The 26,143-nt window shown below is 42.6% G+C and overlaps 32 non-coding genes across 32 annotated transcripts in view; all 32 read left to right on the top strand.

Annotated features, from left to right (window-relative positions):
* Positions 1 to 355: 355 nt before the first annotated feature.
* trnap-agg (transfer RNA proline (anticodon AGG)) lies at positions 356 to 427 on the top strand. Its single transcript has one exon. It is a non-coding gene; the product is annotated as a tRNA-Pro (tRNA).
* Positions 428 to 1,009: 582 nt separating this feature from the next.
* trnap-cgg (transfer RNA proline (anticodon CGG)) lies at positions 1,010 to 1,081 on the top strand. The gene has a single exon. It is a non-coding gene; the product is annotated as a tRNA-Pro (tRNA).
* Positions 1,082 to 1,689: 608 nt separating this feature from the next.
* On the top strand, positions 1,690 to 1,761 carry trnap-agg (transfer RNA proline (anticodon AGG)). Its single transcript has one exon. It is a non-coding gene; the product is annotated as a tRNA-Pro (tRNA).
* Positions 1,762 to 2,342: 581 nt separating this feature from the next.
* Positions 2,343 to 2,414, top strand: trnap-agg (transfer RNA proline (anticodon AGG)). Its single transcript has one exon. It is a non-coding gene; the product is annotated as a tRNA-Pro (tRNA).
* A 583-nt stretch (positions 2,415 to 2,997) lies between these two features.
* On the top strand, positions 2,998 to 3,069 carry trnap-cgg (transfer RNA proline (anticodon CGG)). Its single transcript has one exon. It is a non-coding gene; the product is annotated as a tRNA-Pro (tRNA).
* Positions 3,070 to 3,677: 608 nt separating this feature from the next.
* trnap-agg (transfer RNA proline (anticodon AGG)) lies at positions 3,678 to 3,749 on the top strand. Its single transcript has one exon. It is a non-coding gene; the product is annotated as a tRNA-Pro (tRNA).
* Positions 3,750 to 4,357: 608 nt separating this feature from the next.
* On the top strand, positions 4,358 to 4,429 carry trnap-ugg (transfer RNA proline (anticodon UGG)). Its single transcript has one exon. It is a non-coding gene; the product is annotated as a tRNA-Pro (tRNA).
* Positions 4,430 to 6,082: 1,653 nt separating this feature from the next.
* On the top strand, positions 6,083 to 6,154 carry trnap-agg (transfer RNA proline (anticodon AGG)). Its single transcript has one exon. It is a non-coding gene; the product is annotated as a tRNA-Pro (tRNA).
* Positions 6,155 to 10,114: 3,960 nt separating this feature from the next.
* On the top strand, positions 10,115 to 10,186 carry trnap-agg (transfer RNA proline (anticodon AGG)). The gene has a single exon. It is a non-coding gene; the product is annotated as a tRNA-Pro (tRNA).
* A 580-nt stretch (positions 10,187 to 10,766) lies between these two features.
* trnap-cgg (transfer RNA proline (anticodon CGG)) lies at positions 10,767 to 10,838 on the top strand. Its single transcript has one exon. It is a non-coding gene; the product is annotated as a tRNA-Pro (tRNA).
* Positions 10,839 to 11,446: 608 nt separating this feature from the next.
* Positions 11,447 to 11,518, top strand: trnap-agg (transfer RNA proline (anticodon AGG)). The gene has a single exon. It is a non-coding gene; the product is annotated as a tRNA-Pro (tRNA).
* A 581-nt stretch (positions 11,519 to 12,099) lies between these two features.
* Positions 12,100 to 12,171, top strand: trnap-agg (transfer RNA proline (anticodon AGG)). The gene has a single exon. It is a non-coding gene; the product is annotated as a tRNA-Pro (tRNA).
* Positions 12,172 to 12,753: 582 nt separating this feature from the next.
* On the top strand, positions 12,754 to 12,825 carry trnap-cgg (transfer RNA proline (anticodon CGG)). The gene has a single exon. It is a non-coding gene; the product is annotated as a tRNA-Pro (tRNA).
* A 608-nt stretch (positions 12,826 to 13,433) lies between these two features.
* On the top strand, positions 13,434 to 13,505 carry trnap-agg (transfer RNA proline (anticodon AGG)). The gene has a single exon. It is a non-coding gene; the product is annotated as a tRNA-Pro (tRNA).
* Positions 13,506 to 14,113: 608 nt separating this feature from the next.
* Positions 14,114 to 14,185, top strand: trnap-ugg (transfer RNA proline (anticodon UGG)). Its single transcript has one exon. It is a non-coding gene; the product is annotated as a tRNA-Pro (tRNA).
* A 581-nt stretch (positions 14,186 to 14,766) lies between these two features.
* On the top strand, positions 14,767 to 14,838 carry trnap-agg (transfer RNA proline (anticodon AGG)). Its single transcript has one exon. It is a non-coding gene; the product is annotated as a tRNA-Pro (tRNA).
* A 1,263-nt stretch (positions 14,839 to 16,101) lies between these two features.
* Positions 16,102 to 16,173, top strand: trnap-ugg (transfer RNA proline (anticodon UGG)). Its single transcript has one exon. It is a non-coding gene; the product is annotated as a tRNA-Pro (tRNA).
* A 581-nt stretch (positions 16,174 to 16,754) lies between these two features.
* On the top strand, positions 16,755 to 16,826 carry trnap-agg (transfer RNA proline (anticodon AGG)). Its single transcript has one exon. It is a non-coding gene; the product is annotated as a tRNA-Pro (tRNA).
* Positions 16,827 to 17,409: 583 nt separating this feature from the next.
* trnap-cgg (transfer RNA proline (anticodon CGG)) lies at positions 17,410 to 17,481 on the top strand. Its single transcript has one exon. It is a non-coding gene; the product is annotated as a tRNA-Pro (tRNA).
* Positions 17,482 to 18,089: 608 nt separating this feature from the next.
* Positions 18,090 to 18,161, top strand: trnap-agg (transfer RNA proline (anticodon AGG)). The gene has a single exon. It is a non-coding gene; the product is annotated as a tRNA-Pro (tRNA).
* Positions 18,162 to 18,769: 608 nt separating this feature from the next.
* Positions 18,770 to 18,841, top strand: trnap-agg (transfer RNA proline (anticodon AGG)). Its single transcript has one exon. It is a non-coding gene; the product is annotated as a tRNA-Pro (tRNA).
* Positions 18,842 to 19,422: 581 nt separating this feature from the next.
* Positions 19,423 to 19,494, top strand: trnap-cgg (transfer RNA proline (anticodon CGG)). Its single transcript has one exon. It is a non-coding gene; the product is annotated as a tRNA-Pro (tRNA).
* Positions 19,495 to 20,102: 608 nt separating this feature from the next.
* Positions 20,103 to 20,174, top strand: trnap-agg (transfer RNA proline (anticodon AGG)). The gene has a single exon. It is a non-coding gene; the product is annotated as a tRNA-Pro (tRNA).
* Positions 20,175 to 20,754: 580 nt separating this feature from the next.
* Positions 20,755 to 20,826, top strand: trnap-cgg (transfer RNA proline (anticodon CGG)). Its single transcript has one exon. It is a non-coding gene; the product is annotated as a tRNA-Pro (tRNA).
* Positions 20,827 to 21,434: 608 nt separating this feature from the next.
* trnap-agg (transfer RNA proline (anticodon AGG)) lies at positions 21,435 to 21,506 on the top strand. The gene has a single exon. It is a non-coding gene; the product is annotated as a tRNA-Pro (tRNA).
* Positions 21,507 to 22,114: 608 nt separating this feature from the next.
* On the top strand, positions 22,115 to 22,186 carry trnap-agg (transfer RNA proline (anticodon AGG)). Its single transcript has one exon. It is a non-coding gene; the product is annotated as a tRNA-Pro (tRNA).
* Positions 22,187 to 22,767: 581 nt separating this feature from the next.
* On the top strand, positions 22,768 to 22,839 carry trnap-agg (transfer RNA proline (anticodon AGG)). Its single transcript has one exon. It is a non-coding gene; the product is annotated as a tRNA-Pro (tRNA).
* A 608-nt stretch (positions 22,840 to 23,447) lies between these two features.
* trnap-ugg (transfer RNA proline (anticodon UGG)) lies at positions 23,448 to 23,519 on the top strand. The gene has a single exon. It is a non-coding gene; the product is annotated as a tRNA-Pro (tRNA).
* A 608-nt stretch (positions 23,520 to 24,127) lies between these two features.
* trnap-agg (transfer RNA proline (anticodon AGG)) lies at positions 24,128 to 24,199 on the top strand. Its single transcript has one exon. It is a non-coding gene; the product is annotated as a tRNA-Pro (tRNA).
* A 580-nt stretch (positions 24,200 to 24,779) lies between these two features.
* On the top strand, positions 24,780 to 24,851 carry trnap-cgg (transfer RNA proline (anticodon CGG)). Its single transcript has one exon. It is a non-coding gene; the product is annotated as a tRNA-Pro (tRNA).
* Positions 24,852 to 25,459: 608 nt separating this feature from the next.
* Positions 25,460 to 25,531, top strand: trnap-agg (transfer RNA proline (anticodon AGG)). Its single transcript has one exon. It is a non-coding gene; the product is annotated as a tRNA-Pro (tRNA).
* A 581-nt stretch (positions 25,532 to 26,112) lies between these two features.
* The window catches only part of trnap-agg (transfer RNA proline (anticodon AGG)), a 72-nt gene continuing 41 nt past the window's right edge, over positions 26,113 to 26,143 (top strand). Inside the window, exon 1 of the tRNA in view lies at positions 26,113 to 26,143. This exon is cut by the window's right edge and continues 41 nt beyond it. This is a non-coding gene — a tRNA (tRNA-Pro).

Genomic DNA, 26,143 nt, shown 5'->3' with positions numbered 1-26,143 from the left:
AAAGCCACTGACAGTTAAGTGAACAACTCTTCTTTTCTTTTACAATGCAATTTTTAGCTAGACAAACCGTTATCCCAGCTTTTACTTGGAGTTTACGTTGACCCTCCACAAGTTTACACTCACAGCTGGGATTTGTAGTGTTACAGATTGATTTACACATACTTTTGGCAACTAATCTCCACTTTAGAATAAGAGAACTTTGAAATTAAAAAAAATGGAAGCAACACTGACATTGAGTGAGCTGAACTGAAAGTTGTAGGATGTTTCTATTCGATGATCGAACGTACCTTCCGAGGGTATCTTTTTGCTATCTGTGGCCCGCGGCACTCGTATGAAGTCTAATGTTGCAAATCTTGGCTCGTTGGTCTAGGGGTATGATTCTCGCTTAGGGTGTGAGAGGTCCCGGGTTCAAATCCCGGGCGAGCCCTTTCCTCCTTTAAGAAACCTATACGGAAAGCTTCATGGTTAACTTTGGGTACCTTCCTTCATCTCAAATGCGTCTCTCTTTGCTCTCCCAAATTGTTAATTAAGAGTGCTGATAACAATTGCAAAAATGCCCTGTCTTACTATATTGTTTGGAGCTGTAGCAGTTGGCTCTCCTTTCACTCAACATGAGTGAAGTTATTGAGGACATAGACTGAACATCCCCAACATTAAAGCCACTGACAGTTAAGTGAACAACTCTTCTTTTCTTTTACAATGCAATTTTTAGCTAGACAAACCGTTATCCCAGCTTTTACTTGGAGTTTACGTTGACCCTCCACAAGTTTACACTCACAGTTGGGATTTGTAGTGTTACAGATTGATTTACACATACTTTTGGCAACTAATCTCCACTTTAGAATAAGAGAACTTTGAAATAAAAAAAATGGAAGCAACACTGACATTGAGTGAGCTGAACTGAAAGTTGTAGGATGTTTCTATTCGATGATCGAACGTACCTTCCGAGGGTATCTTTTTGCTATCTGTGGCCCGCGGCACTCGTATGAAGTCTAAAGTTGCAAATCTTGGCTCGTTGGTCTAGGGGTATGATTCTCGCTTCGGGTGCGGGAGGTCCCGGGTTCAAATCCCGGACGAGCCCTTCCCTGGTTTACTGGCCTTGTGGCTTCCCTTTGCTGTGAAATCAGAGAAGAATTGAATCAATGACCATAACATTCAATGCATTTGGAATCAAAACCCCAAATATGGCAATACAGCTCAAACCTCCACCACTCATTCCGAAGTTGCTTCAAGACCTTCTTAAATTAATTTCTTATCTGGAATTTGAAAGACAGATCCACACATGTCAGTAATCCTGTATCATGGAAGCACACCCTCTGCAGTATTATCTAAAGCAGTTTTGGTATTTGTACTATAAATCCAGATTGAAACGCTTCAAGTCAATGGTAGAGAAATGGAGATATAGACCTGTTCTGTCTTAAAGTTGGGCTTCTTGATAAAATGTGATGTGAGTTGGTGGAACCTGGCGGTGAGTATTGGCTCATTGGTCTCAGGAGTTTTTGTGGGCTGTTCAGTGTATGTGCCTAATAACTTCACTCATGTTGAGTGAAGGGAGAGCCAACTCCAAACAATATAGGCTCATTGCTCTGGAAAAGTCAAAGAAGAAAGAAAGCAATCACAAATTCCCAGGATTCCATGGCTACGTCAGCTGTCCGCGTGCTCTCACGAAACGCAAAAAGTCCACCTTTTGGCTCGTTGGTCTAGGGGTATGATTCTCGCTTAGGGTGCGAGAGGTCCCGGGTTCAAATCCCGGGCGAGCCCTTCTCCTTTAAGAAACCTATACGGAAAGCTTGATGGTTAACTTTGGGTACCTTCCTTCATCTCAAATGCGTCTCTCTTTGCTCTCCCAAATTGTTAATTAAGAGTGCTGATAACAATTGCAAAAATGTCCTGTCTTACTATATTGTTTGGAGCTGTAGCAGTTGGCTCTCCTTTCACTCAACATGAGTGAAGTTATTGAGGACATAGACTGAACATCCCCAACATTAAAGCCACTGACAGTTAAGTGAACAACTCTTCTTTTCTTTTACAATGCAATTTTTAGCTAGACAAACCGTTATCCCAGCTTTTACTTGGAGTTTACGTTGACCCTCCACAAGTTTACACTCACAGCTGGGATTTGTAGTGTTACAGATTGATTTACACATACTTTTGGCAACTAATCTCCACTTTAGAATAAGAGAACTTTGAAATTAAAAAAAATGGAAGCAACACTGACATTGAGTGAGCTGAACTGAAAGTTGTAGGATGTTTCTATTCGATGATCGAACGTACCTTCCGAGGGTATCTTTTTGCTATCTGTGGCCCGCGGCACTCGTATGAAGTCTAATGTTGCAAATCTTGGCTCGTTGGTCTAGGGGTATGATTCTCGCTTAGGGTGTGAGAGGTCCCGGGTTCAAATCCCGGGCGAGCCCTTTCCTCCTTTAAGAAACCTATACGGAAAGCTTCATGGTTAACTTTGGGTACCTTCCTTCATCTCAAATGCGTCTCTCTTTGCTCTCCCAAATTGTTAATTAAGAGTGCTGATAACAATTGCAAAAATGCCCTGTCTTACTATATTGTTTGGAGCTGTAGCAGTTGGCTCTCCTTTCACTCAACATGAGTGAAGTTATTGAGGACATAGACTGAACATCCCCAACATTAAAGCCACTGACAGTTAAGTGAACAACTCTTCTTTTCTTTTACAATGCAATTTTTAGCTAGACAAACCGTTATCCCAGCTTTTACTTGGAGTTTACGTTGACCCTCCACAAGTTTACACTCACAGCTGGGATTTGTAGTGTTACAGATTGATTTACACATACTTTTGGCAACTAATCTCCACTTTAGAATAAGAGAACTTTGAAATAAAAAAAAATGGAAGCAACACTGACATTGAGTGAGCTGAACTGAAAGTTGTAGGATGTTTCTATTCGATGATCGAACGTACCTTCCGAGGGTATCTTTTTGCTATCTGTGGCCCGCGGCACTCGTATGAAGTCTAAAGTTGCAAATCTTGGCTCGTTGGTCTAGGGGTATGATTCTCGCTTCGGGTGCGGGAGGTCCCGGGTTCAAATCCCGAACGAGCCCTTCCCTGGTTTACTGGCCTTGTATCTTCCCTTTGCTGTGAAATCAGAGAAGAATTGAATCAATGACTATAACATTCAATGCATTTGGAATCAAAACCCCAAATATGGCAATACAGCTCAAACCTCCACCACTCATTCCGAAGTTGCTTCAAGACCTTCTTAAATTAATTTCTTATCTGGAATTTGAAAGACAGATCCACACATGTCAGTAATCCTGTATCATGGAAGCACACCCTCTGCAGTATTATCTAAAGCAGTTTTGGTATTTGTACTATAAATCCAGATTGAAACGCTTCAAGTCAGTGGTAGAGAAATGGAGATATAGACCTGTTCTGTCTTAAAGTTGGGCTTCTTGATAAAATGTGATGTGAGTTGGTGGAACCTGGCGGTGAGTATTGGCTCATTGGTCTCAGGAGTTTTTGTGGGCTGTTCAGGGTATGTGCCTAATAACTTCACTCCCGTTGAGTGAAGGGAGAGCCAACTCCAAACAATATAGGCTCATTACTCTGGAAAAGTCAATAAAGAAAGAAAGCAATTACAAATTCCCAGGATTCCATGGCTACGTCAGCTGTCCGCGCGCTCTCACGAAACGCAAAAAGTCCACTTTTTGGCTCGTTGGTCTAGGGGTATGATTCTTGCTTAGGGTGCGAGAGGTCCCGGGTTCAAATCCCGGACGAGCCCTTTCCTGGTTTACTGGCCTTGTGTCTTTCCTTTGCTGTCAAATCAGAGAAGGATTGAATCAATGACTATAACATTCAATGCATTTGGAATCAAAACCCCAAATATGGCAATACAGCTCAAACCTCCACCACTCATTCCGAAGTTGCTTCAAGACCTTCTTAAATTAATTTCTTATCTGGAATTTGAAAGACAGATTCACGCATGTCAGTAATCCTGTATCATGGAAGCACACCCTCTGCAGTATTATCTAAAGCAGTTTCCGTATTTGTTCTATAAGTCCAGATTAAAACGCTTCAAGTCAATGGTAGAGAAATTGAGTTATAGACGTGTTCTGTCTTAAAGTTGGGCTTCTTGATAAAATGTGATATGAGTTGGTGGAACCTGGCGGTGAGTATTGGCTCATTGGTCTCAGGTGTTTTTGTGGGCTGTTCAGTGTATGTGCCTAATAACTTCACTCATGTTGAGTGAAGGGAGAGCCAACTCCAAACATTATAGGCTCATTGCTCTGGAAAAGTCAAAGAAGAAAGAAAGCAATCACAAATTCCCAGGATTCCATGGCTACGTCAGCTGTCCGCGTGCTCTCACGAAACGCAAAAAGTCCACCTTTTGGCTCGTTGGTCTAGGGGTATGATTCTCGCTTTGGGTGTGAGAGGTCCCGGGTTCAAATCCCGGGCGAGCCCTTTTCCTTTAAGAAACCTATACGGAAAGCTTGATGGTTAACTTTGGGTACCTTCCTTCATCTCAAATGCGTCTCTCTTTGCTCTCCCAAATTGTTAATTAAGAGTGCTGATAACAATTGCAAAAATGCCCTGTCTTACTATATTGTTTGGAGCTGTAGCAGTTGGCTCTCCTTTCACTCAACATGAGTGAAGTTATTGAGGACATAGACTGAACATCCCCAACATTAAAGCCACTGACAGTTAAGTGAACAACTCTTCTTTTCTTTTACAATGCAATTTTTAGCTAGACAAACCGTTATCCCAGCTTTTACTTGGAGTTTACGTTGACCCTCCACAAGTTTACACTCACAGCTGGGATTTGTAGTGTTACAGATTGATTTACACATACTTTTGGCAACTAATCTCCACTTTAGAATAAGAGAACTTTGAAATAAAAAAAAATGGAAGCAACACTGACATTGAGTGAGCTGAACTGAAAGTTGTAGGATGTTTCTATTCGATGATCGAACGTACCTTCCGAGGGTATCTTTTTGCTATCTGTGGCCCGCGGCACTCGTATGAAGTCTAATGTTGCAAATCTTGGCTCGTTGGTCTAGGGGTATGATTCTCGCTTAGGGTGTGAGAGGTCCCGGGTTCAAATCCTGGGCGAGCCCTTTCCTCCTTTAAGAAACCTATACGGAAAGCTTCATGGTTAACTTTGGGTACCTTCCTTCATCTCAAATGCGTCTCTCTTTGCTCTCCCAAATTGTTAATTAAGAGTGCTGATAACAATTGCAAAAATGCCCTGTCTTACTATATTGTTTGGAGCTGTAGCAGTTGGCTCTCCTTTCACTCAACATGAGTGAAGTTATTGAGGACATAGACTGAACATCCCCAACATTAAAGCCACTGACAGTTAAGTGAACAACTCTTCTTTTCTTTTACAATGCAATTTTTAGCTAGACAAACCGTTATCCCAGCTTTTACTTGGAGTTTACGTTGACCCTCCACAAGTTTACACTCACAGCTGGGATTTGTAGTGTTACAGATTGATTTACACATACTTTTGGCAACTAATCTCCACTTTAGAATAAGAGAACTTTGAAATAAAAAAAAATGGAAGCAACACTGACATTGAGTGAGCTGAACTGAAAGTTGTAGGATGTTTCTATTCGATGATCGAACGTACCTTCCGAGGGTATCTTTTTGCTATCTGTGGCCCGCGGCACTCGTATGAAGTCTAATGTTGCAAATCTTGGCTCGTTGGTCTAGGGGTATGATTCTCGCTTCGGGTGCGGGAGGTGCAGTATTATCTAAAGCAGTTTTGGTATTTGTACTATAAATCCAGATTGAAACGCTACAAGTCAATGGTAGAGAAATGGAGATATAGACCTGTTCTGTCTTAAAGTTGGGCTTCTTGATAAAATGTGATGTGAGTTGGTGGAACCTGGCGGTGAGTATTGGCTCATTGGTCTCAGGAGTTTTTGTGGGCTGTTCACGGTATGTGCCTAATAACTTCACTCATGTTGAGTGAAGGGAGAGCCAACTCCAAACAATATAGGCTCATTACTCTGGAAAAGTCAAAGAAGAAAGAAAGCAATCACAAATTCCCAGGATTCCATGGCTACGTCAGCTGTCCGCGTGCTCTCACGAAACGCAAAAAGTCCACCTTTTGGCTCGTTGGTCTAGGGGTATGAGTCTCGCTTAGGGTGCGAGAGGTCCCGGGTTCAAATCCCGGACGAGCCCTTTCCTGGTTTACTGGCCTTGTGTCTTTCCTTTGCTGTGAAATCAGAGAAGGATTGAATCAATGACTATAACATTCAATGCATTTGGAATCAAAACCTCAAATATGGCAATACAGCTCAAACCTCCACCACTCATTCCGAAGTTGCTTCAAGACCTTCTTAAATTAATTTCTTATCTGGAATTTGAAAGACAGATCCACACATGTCAGTAATCCTGTATCATGGAAGCACACCCTCTGCAGTATTATCTAAAGCAGTTTTGGTATTTGTACTATAAATCCAGATTGAAACGCTTCAAGTCAATGGTAGAGAAATGGAGATATAGACCTGTTCTGTCTTAAAGTTGGGCTTCTTGATAAAATGTGATGTGAGTTGGTGGAACCTGGCGGTGAGTATTGGCTCATTGGTCTCAGGAGTTTTTGTGGGCTGTTCACGGTATGTGCCTAATAACTTCACTCATGTTGAGTGAAGGGAGAGCCAACTCCAAACAATATAGGCTCATTACTCTGGAAAAGTCAAAGAAGAAAGAAAGCAATCACAAATTCCCAGGATTCCATGGCTACGTCAGCTGTCCGCGCGCTCTCACGAAACGCAAAAAGGCCACCTTTTGGCTCGTTGGTCTAGGGGTATGATTCTCGCTTTGGGTGCGAGAGGTCCCGGGTTCAAATCCCGGACTAACCCTTTCCTGGTTTACTGGCCTTGTATCTTTCCTTTGCTGTGAAATCAGAGAAGGATTGAATCAATGACTATAAAATTCAATGCATTTGGAATCAAAACCCCAAATATGGCAATACAGCTCAAACCTCCACCACTCATTCCGAAGTTGCTTCAAGACCTTCTTAAATTAATTTCTTATCTGGAATTTGAAAGACAGATCCACACATGTCAGTAATCCTGTATCATGGAAGCACACCCTCTGCAGTATTATCTAAAGCAGTTTTGGTATTTGTACTATAAATCCAGATTGAAACGCTTCAAGTCAATGGTAGAGAAATGGAGATATAGACCTGTTCTGTCTTAAAGTTGGGCTTCTTGATAAAATGTGATGTGAGTTGGTGGAACCTGGCGGTGAGTATTGGCTCATTGGTCTCAGGAGTTTTTGTGGGCTGTTCACGGTATGTGCCTAATAACTTCACTCATGTTGAGTGAAGGGAGAGCCAACTCCAAACAATATAGGCTCATTACTCTGGAAAAGTCAAAGAAGAAAGAAAGCAATCACAAATTCCCAGGATTCCATGGCTACGTCAGCTGTCCGCGCGCTCTCACGAAACGCAAAAAGGCCACCTTTTGGCTCGTTGGTCTAGGGGTATGATTCTCGCTTTGGGTGCAAGAGGTCCCGGGTTCAAATCCCGGACTAACCCTTTCCTGGTTTACTGGCCTTGTATCTTTCCTTTGCTGTGAAATCAGAGAAGGATTGAATCAATGACTATAAAATTCAATGCATTTGGAATCAAAACCCCAAATATGGCAATACAGCTCAAACCTCCACCACTCATTCCGAAGTTGCTTCAAGACCTTCTTAAATTAATTTCTTATCTGGAATTTGAAAGACAGATCCACACATGTCAGTAATCCTGTATCATGGAAGCACACCCTCTGCAGTATTATCTAAAGCAGTTTTGGTATTTGTACTATAAATCCAGATTGAAACGCTTCAAGTCAATGGTAGAGAAATGGAGATATAGACCTGGGGCCTCATGTACAAAGCGTGCGTACGCACAAAATAGTGGCGTACGCACCTTTTCACGTCAACGATCAGATGTATCAAGAACGAAAAGACCGTGGAAATGTGCGGTGCCTCACGGCAGCTTCAGGGCTGGCGTACGCACGTTTCTGCAGCTGTTGATTCTTTGGCGACACCTAAGGTGATGTTGGGAAACTGTTATAATAAATACATGTGAAAACAATTTGTCGTCAGACAGTGATGTGCACATTTGAGACACATGAACAATTAATACTGATAAACAATTAATACACCCATGTGTCTCCATTTACACGAGTGGATATAAAAGCAGCGCAAAGTGGTGCAATGCATACCATTAAAAACAATGGCTGCTTTAGCAGTATTAGAAGACTTTGCAAATGGTGCAATTAGAAGAGAGCGTGTGTTCACTACAACAGAGAGGATTTGTGGCATATGATGGCGACTGGCTCATCAGCCGTTTTGAGGGAAATCCTCCTGGAACTGTGCGCAGAGCTGCGGCCGGCGTTGGAGCGCAGCACAGCGAGGAGCCATGCGCTGCCTGTGCTCACAGGTGATGTGCACACTGGGGTTCCAACCGGAGCATTCCAGAGGGAGCTGGCCAACCGATTGGGACTGTGCCAGCCGAGCCATGCCAGCCGAGCCATGCCAGCCGTGTGGGACAGAATTATCCGCATCTGAGCCACGTATATCAAATTCCCAACAGGCCAACATTAAAGCTCAATTTGCAGCGAGAGCCGGTTTTGTAATCGGGGCTATCGACTGCGCACACATTGCTATAAAAGCGCCATCACATGATGAATTTGTATGTTAACAGGAAACATTTTCATTCGATCGATGTACAGATCATATGTGATGCATAAATGCAATTAACCAACATTGTGGCGAGGTGGCCTGGTTCAACGCACGATTCATACATTCTGAGTAACAGCATCGTTGGGAACAGACTACAGGGTGGCACTGTGCGTGATGGTTGGCTTCTTGGTGTGTAACTTCATTCTTGTAATGGTCCTAATATTATTCCCGTGACGCGCATTGAGTATGTGCGCCCCCAGTTTCTATCCCGTCTTCACAGCATCATTATTAGGCTATATTATATATATTAGTCGGTGGTTAAAGTTAGTTTCTTGCTGTTTTTTGCTGGTTAAACTTCAGCTTAAGATCTTTCTAACAAGCCCCTGATCGTCTCTGTGGGCATATATCAATAACCCCGTGCGTAAAGTGTGAAATATCTCAATCAGCCTTTTCCCCGGCGCACTTCTGCACGTTACTGTATGAACACGTTGTTGTGAGTTACACAAAAACATCGGTATTTACCTTGGGGGTAATCAGAGTGACCCACATGAGCTCCCACCACCCCATGAGAGAGCAGTGTCACCCATAGTTGCGCCGACTCTCTGTTCAAACCGGGTCGGTCACCCCCCCACCCGCCTGTTTTGGCCACACTGCAACGGTGGGCAGCCAGTCTCCGCTTCACCTCCACCTTAATGTGGGACCACTTCTTCTTCACCTCTGCTTGTGAGGCTTCTCAGACCCCCCAGCATTAACAGCCTCAGGCTCTCCCACCCACTCCTCTTGCGTTTGCTGCTTATGCCGGATGACAGCGTACCAAAGAGTACATTTTTGCGCGCCTCCACTTCGGACAGTAGCACTTCCAATTCACTTTCAGTGTAATTTTTCTTTTTTCCCGTCTTACTCATGTTTTTTTTCTTTATTTTCTGATCGTACACAGAGGGGAATCGCAGGTGCAGGGCTCATTTAAATATGATTTGCATATTTAAGTAGGGGCGTGGACAGGGAGGAGTTGGGTGCTCCGACATGTGCGCTCAATTCCACGTTGATTGGGATGTACAAACGAAATGTGCTTGGATACATGCGTGCGCACATATTCGTACATCCGACGTTGGAGGTCATTTTGGTTTGGCCGTACGCCATGTTTCAGTAGGAAATCCACGCAAGTCTTTGTACATGAGGCCCCTGTTCTGTCTTAAAGTTGGGCTTCTTGATAAAATGTGATGTGAGTTGGTGGAACCTGGCGGTGAGTATTGGCTCATTGGTCTCAGGTGTTTTTGTGGGCTGTTCAGTGTATGTGCCTAATAACTTCACTCATGTTGAGTGAAGGGAGAGCCAACTCCAAACAATATAGGCTCATTGCTCTGGAAAAGTCAAAGAAGAAAGAAAGCAATCACAAATTCCTAGGATTCCATGGCTACGTCAGCTGTCCGCGTGCTCTTACGAAACGCAAAAAGTCGACTTTTTGGCTCGTTGGTCTAGGGGTATGATTCTCGCTTAGGGTGCGAGAGGTCCCGGGTTCAAATCCCGGACGAGCCCTCCTCCCTTAAGAAACCTATACGGAAAGCTTGATGGTTAACTTTGGGTACCTTCCTTCATCTCAAAAGCGTCTCTCTTTGCTCTCCCAAATTGTTAATTAAGAGTGCTGATAACAATTGCAAAAATGTCCTGTCTTACTATATTGTTTGGAGCTGTAGCAGTTGGCTCTCCTTTCACTCAACATGAGTGAAGTTATTGAGGACATAGACTGAACATCCCCAAAATTAAAGCCACTGACAGTTAAGTGAACAACTCTACTTTTCTTTTACAATGCAATTTTTAGCTAGACAAACCGTTATCCCAGCTTTTACTTGGAGTTTACGTTGACCCTCCACAAGTTTACACTCACAGTTGGGATTTGTAGTGTTACAGATTGATTTACACATACTTTTGGCAACTAATCTCCACTTTAGAATAAGAGAACTTTGAAATAAAAAAAATGGAAGCAACACTGACATTGAGTGAGCTGAACTGAAAGTTGTAGGATGTTTCTATTCGATGATCGAACGTACCTTCCGAGGGTATCTTTTTGCTATCTGTGGCCCGCGGCACTCGTATGAAGTCTAAAGTTGCAAATCTTGGCTCGTTGGTCTAGGGGTATGATTCTCGCTTCGGGTGCGGGAGGTCCCGGGTTCAAATCCCGGACGAGCCCTTCCCTGGTTTACTGGCCTTGTGGCTTCCCTTTGCTGTGAAATCAGAGAAGAATTGAATCAATGACCATAACATTCAATGCATTTGGAATCAAAACCCCAAATATGGCAATACAGCTCAAACCTCCACCACTCATTCCGAAGTTGCTTCAAGACCTTCTTAAATTAATTTCTTATCTGGAATTTGAAAGACAGATCCACACATGTCAGTAATCCTGTATCATGGAAGCACACCCTCTGCAGTATTATCTAAAGCAGTTTTGGTATTTGTACTATAAATCCAGATTGAAACGCTTCAAGTCAATGGTAGAGAAATGGAGATATAGACCTGTTCTGTCTTAAAGTTGGGCTTCTTGATAAAATGTGATGTGAGTTGGTGGAACCTGGCGGTGAGTATTGGCTCATTGGTCTCAGGAGTTTTTGTGGGCTGTTCAGTGTATGTGCCTAATAACTTCACTCATGTTGAGTGAAGGGAGAGCCAACTCCAAACAATATAGGCTCATTGCTCTGGAAAAGTCAAAGAAGAAAGAAAGCAATCACAAATTCCCAGGATTCCATGGCTACGTCAGCTGTCCGCGTGCTCTCACGAAACGCAAAAAGTCCACCTTTTGGCTCGTTGGTCTAGGGGTATGATTCTCGCTTAGGGTGCGAGAGGTCCCGGGTTCAAATCCCGGGCGAGCCCTTCTCCTTTAAGAAACCTATACGGAAAGCTTGATGGTTAACTTTGGGTACCTTCCTTCATCTCAAATGCGTCTCTCTTTGCTCTCCCAAATTGTTAATTAAGAGTGCTGATAACAATTGCAAAAATGTCCTGTCTTACTATATTGTTTGGAGCTGTAGCAGTTGGCTCTCCTTTCACTCAACATGAGTGAAGTTATTGAGGACATAGACTGAACATCCCCAACATTAAAGCCACTGACAGTTAAGTGAACAACTCTTCTTTTCTTTTACAATGCAATTTTTAGCTAGACAAACCGTTATCCCAGCTTTTACTTGGAGTTTACGTTGACCCTCCACAAGTTTACACTCACAGCTGGGATTTGTAGTGTTACAGATTGATTTACACATACTTTTGGCAACTAATCTCCACTTTAGAATAAGAGAACTTTGAAATAAAAACAAATGGAAGCAACACTGACATTGAGTGAGCTGAACTGAAAGTTGTAGGATGTTTCTATTCGATGATCGAACGTACCTTCCGAGGGTATCTTTTTGCTATCTGTGGCCCGCGGCACTCGTATGAAGTCTAATGTTGCAAATCTTGGCTCGTTGGTCTAGGGGTATGATTCTCGCTTAGGGTGCGAGAGGTCCCGGGTTCAAATCCTGGGCGAGCCCTTTCCTCCTTTAAGAAACCTATACGGAAAGCTTCATGGTTAACTTTGGGTACCTTCCTTCATCTCAAAAGCGTCTCTCTTTGCTCTCCCAAATTGTTAATTAAGAGTGCTGATAACAATTGCAAAAATATCCTGTCTTACTATATTGTTTGGAGCTGTAGCAGTTGGCTCTCCTTTCACTCAACATGAGTGAAGTTATTGAGGACATAGACTGAACATCTTCAAAATTAAAGCCACTGACAGTTAAGTGAAAAACTCTTCTTTTCTTTTACAATGCAATTTTTAGCTAGACAAACCGTTATCCCAGCTTTTACTTGGAGTTTACGTTGACCCTCCACAAGTTTACACTCACAGTTGGGATTTGTAGTGTTACAGATTGATTTACACATACTTTTGGCAACTAATCTCCACTTTAGAATAAGAGAACTTTGAAATAAAAAAAATGGAAGCAACACTGACATTGAGTGAGCTGAACTGAAAGTTGTAGGATGTTTCTATTCGATGATCGAACGTACCTTCCGAGGGTATCTTTTTGCTATCTGTGGCCCGCGGCACTCGTATGAAGTCTAAAGTTGCAAATCTTGGCTCGTTGGTCTAGGGTTATGATTCTCGCTTCGGGTGCGGGAGGTCCCGGGTTCAAATCCCGGACGAGCCCTTCCCTGGTTTACTGGCCTTGTGGCTTCCCTTTGCTGTGAAATCAGAGAAGAATTGAATCAATGACCATAACATTCAATGCATTTGGAATCAAAACCCCAAATATGGCAATACAGCTCAAACCTCCTCCACTCATTCCGAAGTTGCTTCAAGACCTTCTTAAATTAATTTCTTATCTGGAATTTGAAAGACAGATCCACACATGTCAGTAATCCTGTATCATGGAAGCACACCCTCTGCAGTATTATCTAAAGCAGTTTTGGTATTTGTACTATAAATCCAGATTGAAACGCTTCAAGTCAATGGTAGAGAAATGGAGATATAGACCTGTTCTGTCTTAAAGTTGGGCTTCTTGATAAAATGTGATGTGAGTTGGTGGAACCTGGCGGTGAGTATTGGCTCATTGGTCTCAGGAGTTTTTGTGGGCTGTTCAGGGTATGTGCCTAATAACTTCACTCCCGTTGAGTGAAGGGAGAGCCAACTCCAAACAATATAGGCTCATTGCTCTGGAAAAGTCAAAGAAGAAAGAAAGCAATCACAAATTCCCAGGATTCCATGGCTACGTCAGCTGTCCGCGCGCTCTCACGAAACGCAAAAAGTCCACTTTTTGGCTCGTTGGTCTAGGGGTATGATTCTTGCTTAGGGTGCGAGAGGTCCCGGGTTCAAATCCCGGACGAGCCCTTTCCTGGTTTACTGGCCTTGTGTCTTTCCTTTGCTGTGAAATCAGAGAAGGATTGAATCAATGACTATAACATTCAATGCATTTGGAATCAAAACCCCAAATATGGCAATACAGCTCAAACCTCCACCACTCATTCCGAAGTTGCTTCAAGACCTTCTTAAATTAATTTCTTATCTGGAATTTGAAAGACAGATCCACGCATGTCAGTAATCCTGTATCATGGAAGCACACCCTCTGCAGTATTATCTAAAGCAGTTTCCGTATTTGTTCTATAAGTCCAGATTGAAACGCTTCAAGTCAATGGTAGAGAAATTGAGTTATAGACGTGTTCTGTCTTAAAGTTGAGCTTCTTGATAAAATGTGATGTGACTTGGTGGAACCTGGCGGTGAGTATTGGCTCATTGGTCTCAGGTGTTTTTGTGGGCTGTTCAGTGTATGTGCCTAATAACTTCACTCATGTTGAGTGAAGGGAGAGCCAACTCCAAACATTATAGGCTCATTGCTCTGGAAAAGTCAAAGAAGAAAGAAAGCAATCACAAATTCCCAGGATTCCATGGCTACGTCAGCTGTCCGCGTGCTCTCACGAAACGCAAAAAGTCCACCTTTTGGCTCGTTGGTCTAGGGGTATGATTCTCGCTTTGGGTGTGAGAGGTCCCGGGTTCAAATCCCGGGCGAGCCCTTCTCCTTTAAGAAACCTATACGGAAAGCTTGATGGTTAACTTTGGGTACCTTCCTTCATCTCAAATGCGTCTCTCTTTGCTCTCCCAAATTGTTAATTAAGAGTGCTGATAACAATTGCAAAAATGTCCTGTCTTACTATATTGTTTGGAGCTGTAGCAGTTGGCTCTCCTTTCACTCAACATGAGTGAAGTTATTGAGGACATAGACTGAACATCCCCAACATTAAAGCCACTGACAGTTAAGTGAACAACTCTTCTTTTCTTTTACAATGCAATTTTTAGCTAGACAAACCGTTATCCCAGCTTTTACTTGGAGTTTACGTTGACCCTCCACAAGTTTACACTCACAGCTGGGATTTGTAGTGTTACAGATTGATTTACACATACTTTTGGCAACTAATCTCCACTTTAGAATAAGAGAACTTTGAAATAAAAAAAAATGGAAGCAACACTGACATTGAGTGAGCTGAACTGAAAGTTGTAGGATGTTTCTATTCGATGATCGAACGTACCTTCCGAGGGTATCTTTTTGCTATCTGTGGCCCGCGGCACTCGTATGAAGTCTAATGTTGCAAATCTTGGCTCGTTGGTCTAGGGGTATGATTCTCGCTTAGGGTGTGAGAGGTCCCGGGTTCAAATCCCGGGCGAGCCCTTTCCTCCTTTAAGAAACCTATACGGAAAGCTTCATGGTTAACTTTGGGTACCTTCCTTCATCTCAAATGCGTCTCTCTTTGTTCTCCCAAATTGTTAATTAAGAGTGCTGATAACAATTGCAAAAATGCCCTGTCTTACTATATTGTTTGGAGCTGTAGCAGTTGGCTCTCCTTTCACTCAACATGAGTGAAGTTATTGAGGACATAGACTGAACATCCCCAACATTAAAGCCACTGACAGTTAAGTGAACAACTCTTCTTTTCTTTTACAATGCAATTTTTAGCTAGACAAACCGTTATCCCAGCTTTTACTTGGAGTTTACGTTGACCCTCCACAAGTTTACACTCACAGCTGGGATTTGTAGTGTTACAGATTGATTTACACATACTTTTGGCAACTAATCTCCACTTTAGAATAAGAGAACTTTGAAATAAAAAAAAATGGAAGCAACACTGACATTGAGTGAGCTGAACTGAAAGTTGTAGGATGTTTCTATTCGATGATCGAACGTACCTTCCGAGGGTATCTTTTTGCTATCTGTGGCCCGCGGCACTCGTATGAAGTCTAAAGTTGCAAATCTTGGCTCGTTGGTCTAGGGGTATGATTCTCGCTTCGGGTGCTGGAGGTCCCGGGTTCAAATCCCGAACGAGCCCTTCCCTGGTTTACTGGCCTTGTATCTTCCCTTTGCTGTGAAATCAGAGAAGAATTGAATCAATGACTATAACATTCAATGCATTTGGAATCAAAACCCCAAATATGGCAATACAGCTCAAACCTCCACCACTCATTCCGAAGTTGCTTCAAGACCTTCTTAAATTAATTTCTTATCTGGAATTTGAAAGACAGATCCACACATGTCAGTAATCCTGTATCATGGAAGCACACCCTCTGCAGTATTATCTAAAGCAGTTTTGGTATTTGTACTATAAATCCAGATTGAAACGCTTCAAGTCAGTGGTAGAGAAATGGAGATATAGACCTGTTCTGTCTTAAAGTTGGGCTTCTTGATAAAATGTGATGTGAGTTGGTGGAACCTGGCGGTGAGTATTGGCTCATTGGTCTCAGGAGTTTTTGTGGGCTGTTCAGGGTATGTGCCTAATAACTTCACTCCCGTTGAGTGAAGGGAGAGCCAACTCCAAACATTATAGGCTCATTGCTCTGGAAAAGTCAAAGAAGAAAGAAAGCAATCACAAATTCCCAGGATTCCATGGCTACGTCAGCTGTCCGCGTGCTCTCACGAAACGCAAAAAGTCCACCTTTTGGCTCGTTGGTCTAGGGGTATGATTCTCGCTTTGGGTGTGAGAGGTCCCGGGTTCAAATCCCGGGCGAGCCCTTCTCCTTTAAGAAACCTATACGGAAAGCTTGATGGTTAACTTTGGGTACCTTCCTTCATCTCAAATGCGTCTCTCTTTGCTCTCCCAAATTGTTAATTAAGAGTGCTGATAACAATTGCAAAAATGTCCTGTCTTACTATATTGTTTGGAGCTGTAGCAGTTGGCTCTCCTTTCACTCAACATGAGTGAAGTTATTGAGGACATAGACTGAACATCCCCAACATTAAAGCCACTGACAGTTAAGTGAACAACTCTTCTTTTCTTTTACAATGCAATTTTTAGCTAGACAAACCGTTATCCCAGCTTTTACTTGGAGTTTACGTTGACCCTCCACAAGTTTACACTCACAGCTGGGATTTATAGTGTTACAGATTGATTTACACATACTTTTGGCAACTAATCTCCACTTTAGAATAAGAGAACTTTGAAATAAAAAAAAATGGAAGCAACACTGACATTGAGTGAGCTGAACTGAAAGTTGTAGGATGTTTCTATTCGATGATCGAACGTACCTTCCGAGGGTATCTTTTTGCTATCTGTGGCCCGCGGCACTCGTATGAAGTCTAATGTTGCAAATCTTGGCTCGTTGGTCTAGGGGTATGATTCTCGCTTAGGGTGTGAGAGGTCCCGGGTTCAAATCCCGGGCGAGCCCTTTCCTCCTTTAAGAAACCTATACGGAAAGCTTCATGGTTAACTTTGGGTACCTTCCTTCATCTCAAATGCGTCTCTCTTTGTTCTCCCAAATTGTTAATTAAGAGTGCTGATAACAATTGCAAAAATGCCCTGTCTTACTATATTGTTTGGAGCTGTAGCAGTTGGCTCTCCTTTCACTCAACATGAGTGAAGTTATTGAGGACATAGACTGAACATCCCCAACATTAAAGCCACTGACAGTTAAGTGAACAACTCTTCTTTTCTTTTACAATGCAATTTTTAGCTAGACAAACCGTTATCCCAGCTTTTACTTGGAGTTTACGTTGACCCTCCACAAGTTTACACTCACAGCTGGGATTTGTAGTGTTACAGATTGATTTACACATACTTTTGGCAACTAATCTCCACTTTAGAATAAGAGAACTTTGAAATAAAAAAAAATGGAAGCAACACTGACATTGAGTGAGCTGAACTGAAAGTTGTAGGATGTTTCTATTCGATGATCGAACGTACCTTCCGAGGGTATCTTTTTGCTATCTGTGGCCCGCGGCACTCGTATGAAGTCTAAAGTTGCAAATCTTGGCTCGTTGGTCTAGGGGTATGATTCTCGCTTCGGGTGCGGGAGGTCCCGGGTTCAAATCCCGAACGAGCCCTTCCCTGGTTTACTGGCCTTGTATCTTCCCTTTGCTGTGAAATCAGAGAAGAATTGAATCAATGACTATAACATTCAATGCATTTGGAATCAAAACCCCAAATATGGCAATACAGCTCAAACCTCCACCACTCATTCCGAAGTTGCTTCAAGACCTTCTTAAATTAATTTCTTATCTGGAATTTGAAAGACAGATCCACACATGTCAGTAATCCTGTATCATGGAAGCACACCCTCTGCAGTATTATCTAAAGCAGTTTTGGTATTTGTACTATAAATCCAGATTGAAACGCTTCAAGTCAGTGGTAGAGAAATGGAGATATAGACCTGTTCTGTCTTAAAGTTGGGCTTCTTGATAAAATGTGATGTGAGTTGGTGGAACCTGGCGGTGAGTATTGGCTCATTGGTCTCAGGAGTTTTTGTGGGCTGTTCAGGGTATGTGCCTAATAACTTCACTCCCGTTGAGTGAAGGGAGAGCCAACTCCAAACAATATAGGCTCATTACTCTGGAAAAGTCAAAAAAGAAAGAAAGCAATTACAAATTCCCAGGATTCCATGGCTACGTCAGCTGTCCGCGCGCTCTCACGAAACGCAAAAAGTCCACTTTTTGGCTCGTTGGTCTAGGGGTATGATTCTTGCTTAGGGTGCGAGAGGTCCCGGGTTCAAATCCCGGACGAGCCCTTTCCTGGTTTACTGGCCTTGTGTCTTTCCTTTGCTGTGAAATCAGAGAAGGATTGAATCAATGACTATAACATTCAATGCATTTGGAATCAAAACCCCAAATATGGCAATACAGCTCAAACCTCCACCACTCATTCCGATGTTGCTTCAAGACCTTCTTAAATTAATTTCTTATCTGGAATTTGAAAGACAGATCCACACATGTCAGTAATCCTGTATCATGGAAGCACACCCTCTGCAGTATTATCTAAAGCAGTTTTGGTATTTGTACTATAAATCCAGATTGAAACGCTTCAAGTCAATGGTAGAGAAATGGAGATATAGACCTGTTCTGTCTTAAAGTTGGGCTTCTTGATAAAATGTGATGTGAGTTGGTGGAACCTGGCGGTGAGTATTGGCTCATTGGTCTCAGGAGTTTTTGTGGGCTGTTCAGGGTATGTGCCTAATAACTTCACTCACGTTGAGTGAAGGGAGAGCCAACTCCAAACAATATAGGCTTATTGCTCTGGAAAAGTCAAAGAAGAAAGAAAGCAATCACAAATTCCCAGGATTCCATGGCTACGTCAGCTGTCCACGTGCTCTCACGAAACGCAAAAAGTCCACTTTTTGGCTCGTTGGTCTAGGGGTATGATTCTCGCTTAGGGTGCGAGAGGTCCCGGGTTCAAATCCCGGGCGAGCCCTCCTCCCTTAAGAAACCTATACGGAAAGCTTGATGGTTAACTTTGGGTACCTTCCTTCATCTCAAATGCGTCTCTCTTTGCTCTCCCAAATTGTTAATTAAGAGTGCTGATAACAATTGCAAAAATGCCCTGTCTTACTATATTGTTTGGAGCTGTAGCAGTTGGCTCTCCTTTCACTCAACATGAGTGAAGTTATTGAGGACATAGACTGAACATCCCCAACATTAAAGCCACTGACAGTTAAGTGAACAACTCTTCTTTTCTTTTACAATGCAATTTTTAGCTAGACAAACCGTTATCCCAGCTTTTACTTGGAGTTTACGTAGACCCTCCACAAGTTTACACTCACAGCTGGGATTTGTAGTGTTACAGATTGATTTACACATACTTTTGGCAACTAATCTCCACTTTAGAATAAGAGAACTTTGAAATAAAAAAAAATGGAAGCAACACTGACATTGAGTGAGCTGAACTGAAAGTTGTATGATGTTTCTATTCGATGATCGAATGTACCTTCCGAGGGTATCTTTTTGCTATCTGTGGCCCGCGGCACTCGTATGAAGTCTAAAGTTGCAAATCTTGGCTCGTTGGTCTAGGGGTATGATTCTCGCTTCGGGTGCGGGAGGTCCCGGGTTCAAATCCCGAACGAGCCCTTCCCTGGTTTACTGGCCTTGTGTCTTTCCTTTGCTGTCAAATCAGAGAAGAATTTAATCAATGACTATAACATTCAATGCATTTGGAATCAAAACCCCAAATATGGCAATACAGCTCAAACCTCCACCACTCATTCCGAAGTTGCTTCAAGACCTTCTTAAATTAATTTCTTATCTGGAATTTGAAAGACAGATCCACACATGTCAGTAATCCTGTATCATGGAAGCACACCCTCTGCAGTATTATCTAAAGCAGTTTTGGTATTTGTACTATAAATCCAGATTGAAACGCTTCAAGTCAATGGTAGAGAAATGGAGATATAGACCTGTTCTGTCTTAAAGTTGGGCTTCTTGATAAAATGTGATGTGAGTTGGTGGAACCTGGCGGTGAGTATTGGCTCACTGGTCTCAGGAGTTTTTGTGGGCTGTTCAGGGTATGTGCCTAATAACTTCACTCACGTTGAGTGAAGGGAGAGCCAACTCCAAACAATATAGGCTTATTGCTCTGGAAAAGTCAAAGAAGAAAGAAAGCAATCACAAATTCCCAGGATTCCATGGCTACGTCAGCTGTCCACGTGCTCTCACGAAACGCAAAAAGTCCACTTTTTGGCTCGTTGGTCTAGGGGTATGATTCTCGCTTAGGGTGCGAGAGGTCCCGGGTTCAAATCCCGGGCGAGCCCTCCTCCCTTAAGAAACCTATACGGAAAGCTTGATGGTTAACTTTGGGTACCTTCCTTCATCTCAAAAGCGTCTCTCTTTGCTCTCCCAAATTGTTAATTAAGAGTGCTGATAACAATTGCAAAAATGTCCTGTCTTACTATATTGTTTGGAGCTGTAGCAGTTGGCTCTCCTTTCACTCAACATGAGTGAAGTTATTGAGGACATAAACTGAACATCCCCAAAATTAAAGCCACTGACAGTTAAGTGAAAAACTCTTCTTTTCTTTTACAATGCAATTTTTAGCTAGACAAACCGTTATCCCAGCTTTTACTTGGAGTTTACGTTGACCCTCCACAAGTTTACACTCACAGTTGGGATTTGTAGTGTTACAGATTGATTTACACATACTTTTGGCAACTAATCTCCACTTTAGAATAAGAGAACTTTGAAATAAAAAAAATGGAAGCAACACTGACATTGAGTGAGCTGAACTGAAAGTTGTAGGATGTTTCTATTCGATGATCGAACGTACCTTCCGAGGGTATCTTTTTGCTATCTGTGGCCCGCGGCACTCGTATGAAGTCTAATGTTGAAAATCTTGGCTCGTTGGTCTAGGGGTATGATTCTCGCTTCGGGTGCGGGAGGTCCCGGGTTCAAATCCCGGACGAGCCCTTCCCTGGTTTACTGGCCTTGTGTCTTTCCTTTGCTGTGAAATCAGAGAAGAATTGAATCAATGACTATAACATTCAATGCATTTGGAATCAAAACCCCAAATATGGCAATACAGCTCAAACCTCCACCACTCATTCCGATGTTGCTTCAAGACCTTCTTAAATTAATTTCTTATCTGGAATTTGAAAGACAGATCCACACATGTCAGTAATCCTGTATCATGGAAGCACACCCTCTGCAGTATTATCTAAAGCAGTTTTGGTATTTGTACTATAAATCCAGATTGAAACGCTTCAAGTCAATGGTAGAGAAATGGAGATATAGACCTGTTCTGTCTTAAAGTTGGGCTTCTTGATAAAATGTGATGTGAGTTGGTGGAACCTGGCGGTGAGTATTGGCTCATTGGTCTCAGGAGTTTTTGTGGGCTGTTCAGGGTATGTGCCTAATAACTTCACTCCCGTTGAGTGAAGGGAGAGCCAACTCCAAACAATATAGGCTCATTACTCTGGAAAAGTCAAAAAAGAAAGAAAGCAATTACAAATTCCCAGGATTCCATGGCTACGTCAGCTGTCCGCGCGCTCTCACGAAACGCAAAAAGTCCACTTTTTGGCTCGTTGGTCTAGGGGTATGATTCTTGCTTAGGGTGCGAGAGGTCCCGGGTTCAAATCCCGGACGAGCCCTTTCCTGGTTTACTGGCCTTGTGTCTTTCCTTTGCTGTCAAATCAGAGAAGGATTGAATCAATGACTATAACATTCAATGCATTTGGAATCAAAACCCCAAATATGGCAATACAGCTCAAACCTCCACCACTCATTCCGAAGTTGCTTCAAGACCTTCTTAAATTAATTTCTTATCTGGAATTTGAAAGACAGATCCACGCATGTCAGTAATCCTGTATCATGGAAGCACACCCTCTGCAGTATTATCTAAAGCAGTTTCCGTATTTGTTCTATAAGTCCAGATTGAAACGCTTCAAGTCAATGGTAGAGAAATGGAGATATAGACCTGTTCTGTCTTAAAGTTGGGCTTCTTGATAAAATGTGATGTGACTTGGTGGAACCTGGCGGTGAGTATTGGCTCATTGGTCTCAGGTGTTTTTGTGGGCTGTTCAGTGTATGTGCCTAATAACTTCACTCATGTTGAGTGAAGGGAGAGCCAACTCCAAACAATATAGGCTCATTGCTCTGGAAAAGTCAAAGAAGAAAGAAAGCAATCACAAATTCCCAGGATTCCATGGCTACGTCAGCTGTCGGCGTGCTCTCACGAAACGCAAAAAGTCCACTTTTTGGCTCGTTGGTCTAGGGGTATGATTCTCGCTTAGGGTGCGAGAGGTCCCGGGTTCAAATCCCGGGCGAGCCCTCCTCCTTTAAGAAACCTATACGGAAAGCTTGATGGTTAACTTTGGGTACCTTCCTTCATCTCAAATGCGTCTCTCTTTGCTCTCCCAAATTGTTAATTAAGAGTGCTGATAACAATTGCAAAAATGCCCTGTCTTACTATATTGTTTGGAGCTGTAGCAGTTGGCTCTCCTTTCACTCAACATGAGTGAAGTTATTGAGGACATAGACTGAACATCCCCAACATTAAAGCCACTGACAGTTAAGTGAACAACTCTTCTTTTCTTTTACAATGCAATTTTTAGCTAGACAAACCGTTATCCCAGCTTTTACTTGGAGTTTACGTAGACCCTCCACAAGTTTACACTCACAGCTGGGATTTGTAGTGTTACAGATTGATTTACACATACTTTTGGCAACTAATCTCCACTTTAGAATAAGAGAACTTTGAAATAAAAAAAAATGGAAGCAACACTGACATTGAGTGAGCTGAACTGAAAGTTGTATGATGTTTCTATTCGATGATCGAATGTACCTTCCGAGGGTATCTTTTTGCTATCTGTGGCCCGCGGCACTCGTATGAAGTCTAAAGTTGCAAATCTTGGCTCGTTGGTCTAGGGGTATGATTCTCGCTTAGGGTGCGGGAGGTCCCGGGTTCAAATCCCGAATGAGCCCTTCCCTGGTCTACTGGCCTTGTATCTTCCCTTTGCTGTGAAATCAGAGAAGAATTGAATCAATGACTATAACATTCAATGCATTTGGAATCAAAACCCCAAATATGGCAATACAGCTCAAACCTCCACCACTCATTCCGAAGTTGCTTCAAGACCTTCTTAAATTAATTTCTTATCTGGAATTTGAAAGACAGATCCACGCATGTCAGTAATCCTGTATCATGGAAGCACACCCTCTGCAGTATTATCTAAAGCAGTTTTGGTATTTGTTCTATAAGTCCAGATTGAAACGCTTCAAGTCAATGGTAGAGAAATGGAGATATAGACGTGTTCTGTCTTAAAGTTGGGCTTCTTGATAAAATGTGATGTGACTTGGTGGAACCTGGCGGTGAGTATTGGCTCATTGGTCTCAGGTGTTTTTGTGGGCTGTTCAGTGTATGTGCCTAATAACTTCACTCATGTTGAGTGAAGGGAGAGCCAACTCCAAACATTATAGGCTCATTGCTCTGGAAAAGTCAAAGAAGAAAGAAAGCAATCACAAATTCCCAGGATTCCATGGCTACGTCAGCTGTCCGCGCGCTCTCACGAAACGCAAAAAGTCCACCTTTTGGCTCGTTGGTCTAGGGGTATGATTCTCGCTTTGGGTGCGAGAGGTCCCGGGTTCAAATCCCGGACGAGCCCTTTCTTGGTTTACTGGCCTTGTGTCTTTCCTTTGCTGTCAAATCAGAGAAGGATTGAATCAATGACTATAACATTGAATGCATTTGGAATCAAAACCCCAAATATGGCAATACAGCTCAAACCTCCACCACTCATTCCGAAGTTGCTTCAAGACCTTCTTAAATTAATTTCTTATCTGGAATTTGAAAGACAGATCCACGCATGTCAGTAATCCTGTATCATGGAAGCACACCCTCTGCCGTATTATCTAAAGCAGTTTTGGTATTTGTACTATAAATCCAGATTGAAATGCTTCAAGTCAATGGTAGAGAAATGGAGATATAGACCTGTTCTGTCTTAAAGTTGGGCTTCTTGATAAAATGTGATGTGAGTTGGTGGAACCTGGCGGTGAGTATTGGCTCATTGGTCTCAGGAGTTTTTGTGGGCTGTTCAGGGTATGTGCCTAATAACTTCACTCACGTTGAGTGAAGGGAGAGCCAACTCCAAACAATATAGGCTTATTGCTCTGGAAAAGTCAAAGAAGAAAGAAAGTAATCACAAATTCCCAGGATTCCATGGCTACGTCAGCTGTCCACGTGCTCTCACGAAACGCAAAAAGTCCACTTTTTGGCTCGTTGGTCTAGGGGTATGATTCTCGCTTAGGGTGCGAGAGGTCCCGGGTTCAAATCCCGGGCGAGCCCTCCTCCCTTAAGAAACCTATACGGAAAGCTTGATGGTTAACTTTGGGTACCTTCCTTCATCTCAAAAGCGTCTCTCTTTGCTCTCCCAAATTGTTAATTAAGAGTGCTGATAACAATTGCAAAAATGTCCTGTCTTACTATATTGTTTGGAGCTGTAGCAGTTGGCTCTCCTTTCACTCAACATGAGTGAAGTTATTGAGGACATAAACTGAACATCCCCAAAATTAAAGCCACTGACAGTTAAGTGAAAAACTCTTCTTTTCTTTTACAATGCAATTTTTAGCTAGACAAACCGTTATCCCAGCTTTTACTTGGAGTTTACGTTGACCCTCCACAAGTTTACACTCACAGTTGGGATTTGTAGTGTTACAGATTGATTTACACATACTTTTGGCAACTAATCTCCACTTTAGAATAAGAGAACTTTGAAATAAAAAAAATGGAAGCAACACTGACATTGAGTGAGCTGAACTGAAAGTTGTAGGATGTTTCTATTCGATGATCGAACGTACCTTCCGAGGGTATCTTTTTGCTATCTGTGGCCCGCGGCACTCGTATGAAGTCTAATGTTGAAAGTCTTGGCTCGTTGGTCTAGGGGTATGATTCTCGCTTCGGGTGCGGGAGGTCCCGGGTTCAAATCCCGGACGAGCCCTTCCCTGGTTTACTGGCCTTGTGTCTTTCCTTTGCTGTGAAATCAGAGAAGAATTGAATCAATGACTATAACATTCAATGCATTTGGAATCAAAACCCCAAATATGGCAATACAGCTCAAACCTCCACCACTCATTCCGATGTTGCTTCAAGACCTTCTTAAATTAATTTCTTATCTGGAATTTGAAAGACAGATCCACACATGTCAGTAATCCTGTATCATGGAAGCACACCCTCTGCAGTATTATCTAAAGCAGTTTTGGTATTTGTACTATAAATCCAGATTGAAACGCTTCAAGTCAATGGTAGAGAAATGGAGATATAGACCTGTTCTGTCTTAAAGTTGGGCTTCTTGATAAAATGTGATGTGAGTTGGTGGAACCTGGCGGTGAGTATTGGCTCATTGGTCTCAGGTGTTTTTGTGGGCTGTTCAGTGTATGTGCCTAATAACTTCACTCATGTTGAGTGAAGGGAGAGCCAACTCCAAACAATATAGGCTCATTGCTCTGGAAAAGTCAAAGAAGAAAGAAAGCAATCACAAATTCCCAGGATTCCATGGCTACGTCAGCTGTCGGCGTGCTCTCACGAAACGTAAAAAGTCCACTTTTTGGCTCGTTGGTCTAGGGGTATGATTCTCGCTTAGGGTGCGAGAGGTCCCGGGTTCAAATCCCGGGCGAGCCCTCCTCCTTTAAGAAACCTATACGGAAAGCTTGATGGTTAACTTTGGGTACCTTCCTTCATCTCAAATGCGTCTCTCTTTGCTCTCCCAAATTGTTAATTAAGAGTGCTGATAACAATTGCAAAAATGCCCTGTCTTACTATATTGTTTGGAGCTGTAGCAGTTGGCTCTCCTTTCACTCAACATGAGTGAAGTTATTGAGGACATAGACTGAACATCCCCAACATTAAAGCCACTGACAGTTAAGTGAACAACTCTTCTTTTCTTTTACAATGCAATTTTTAGCTAGACAAACCGTTATCCCAGCTTTTACTTGGAGTTTACGTAGACCCTCCACAAGTTTACACTCACAGCTGGGATTTGTAGTGTTACAGATTGATTTACACATACTTTTGGCAACTAATCTCCACTTTAGAATAAGAGAACTTTGAAATAAAAAAAAATGGAAGCAACACTGACATTGAGTGAGCTGAACTGAAAGTTGTATGATGTTTCTATTCGATGATCGAATGTACCTTCCGAGGGTATCTTTTTGCTATCTGTGGCCCGCGGCACTCGTATGAAGTCTAAAGTTGCAAATCTTGGCTCGTTGGTCTAGGGGTATGATTCTCGCT

This window comes from Odontesthes bonariensis, chromosome 9 (genome assembly GCF_027942865.1).
Source record: "Odontesthes bonariensis isolate fOdoBon6 chromosome 9, fOdoBon6.hap1, whole genome shotgun sequence".
NCBI classification, from domain to species: Eukaryota; Metazoa; Chordata; class Actinopteri; order Atheriniformes; family Atherinopsidae; genus Odontesthes; species Odontesthes bonariensis.
Note: the sequence above shows the minus strand (reverse complement) of the source record. Positions and strands in the feature narration are given on the sequence as shown.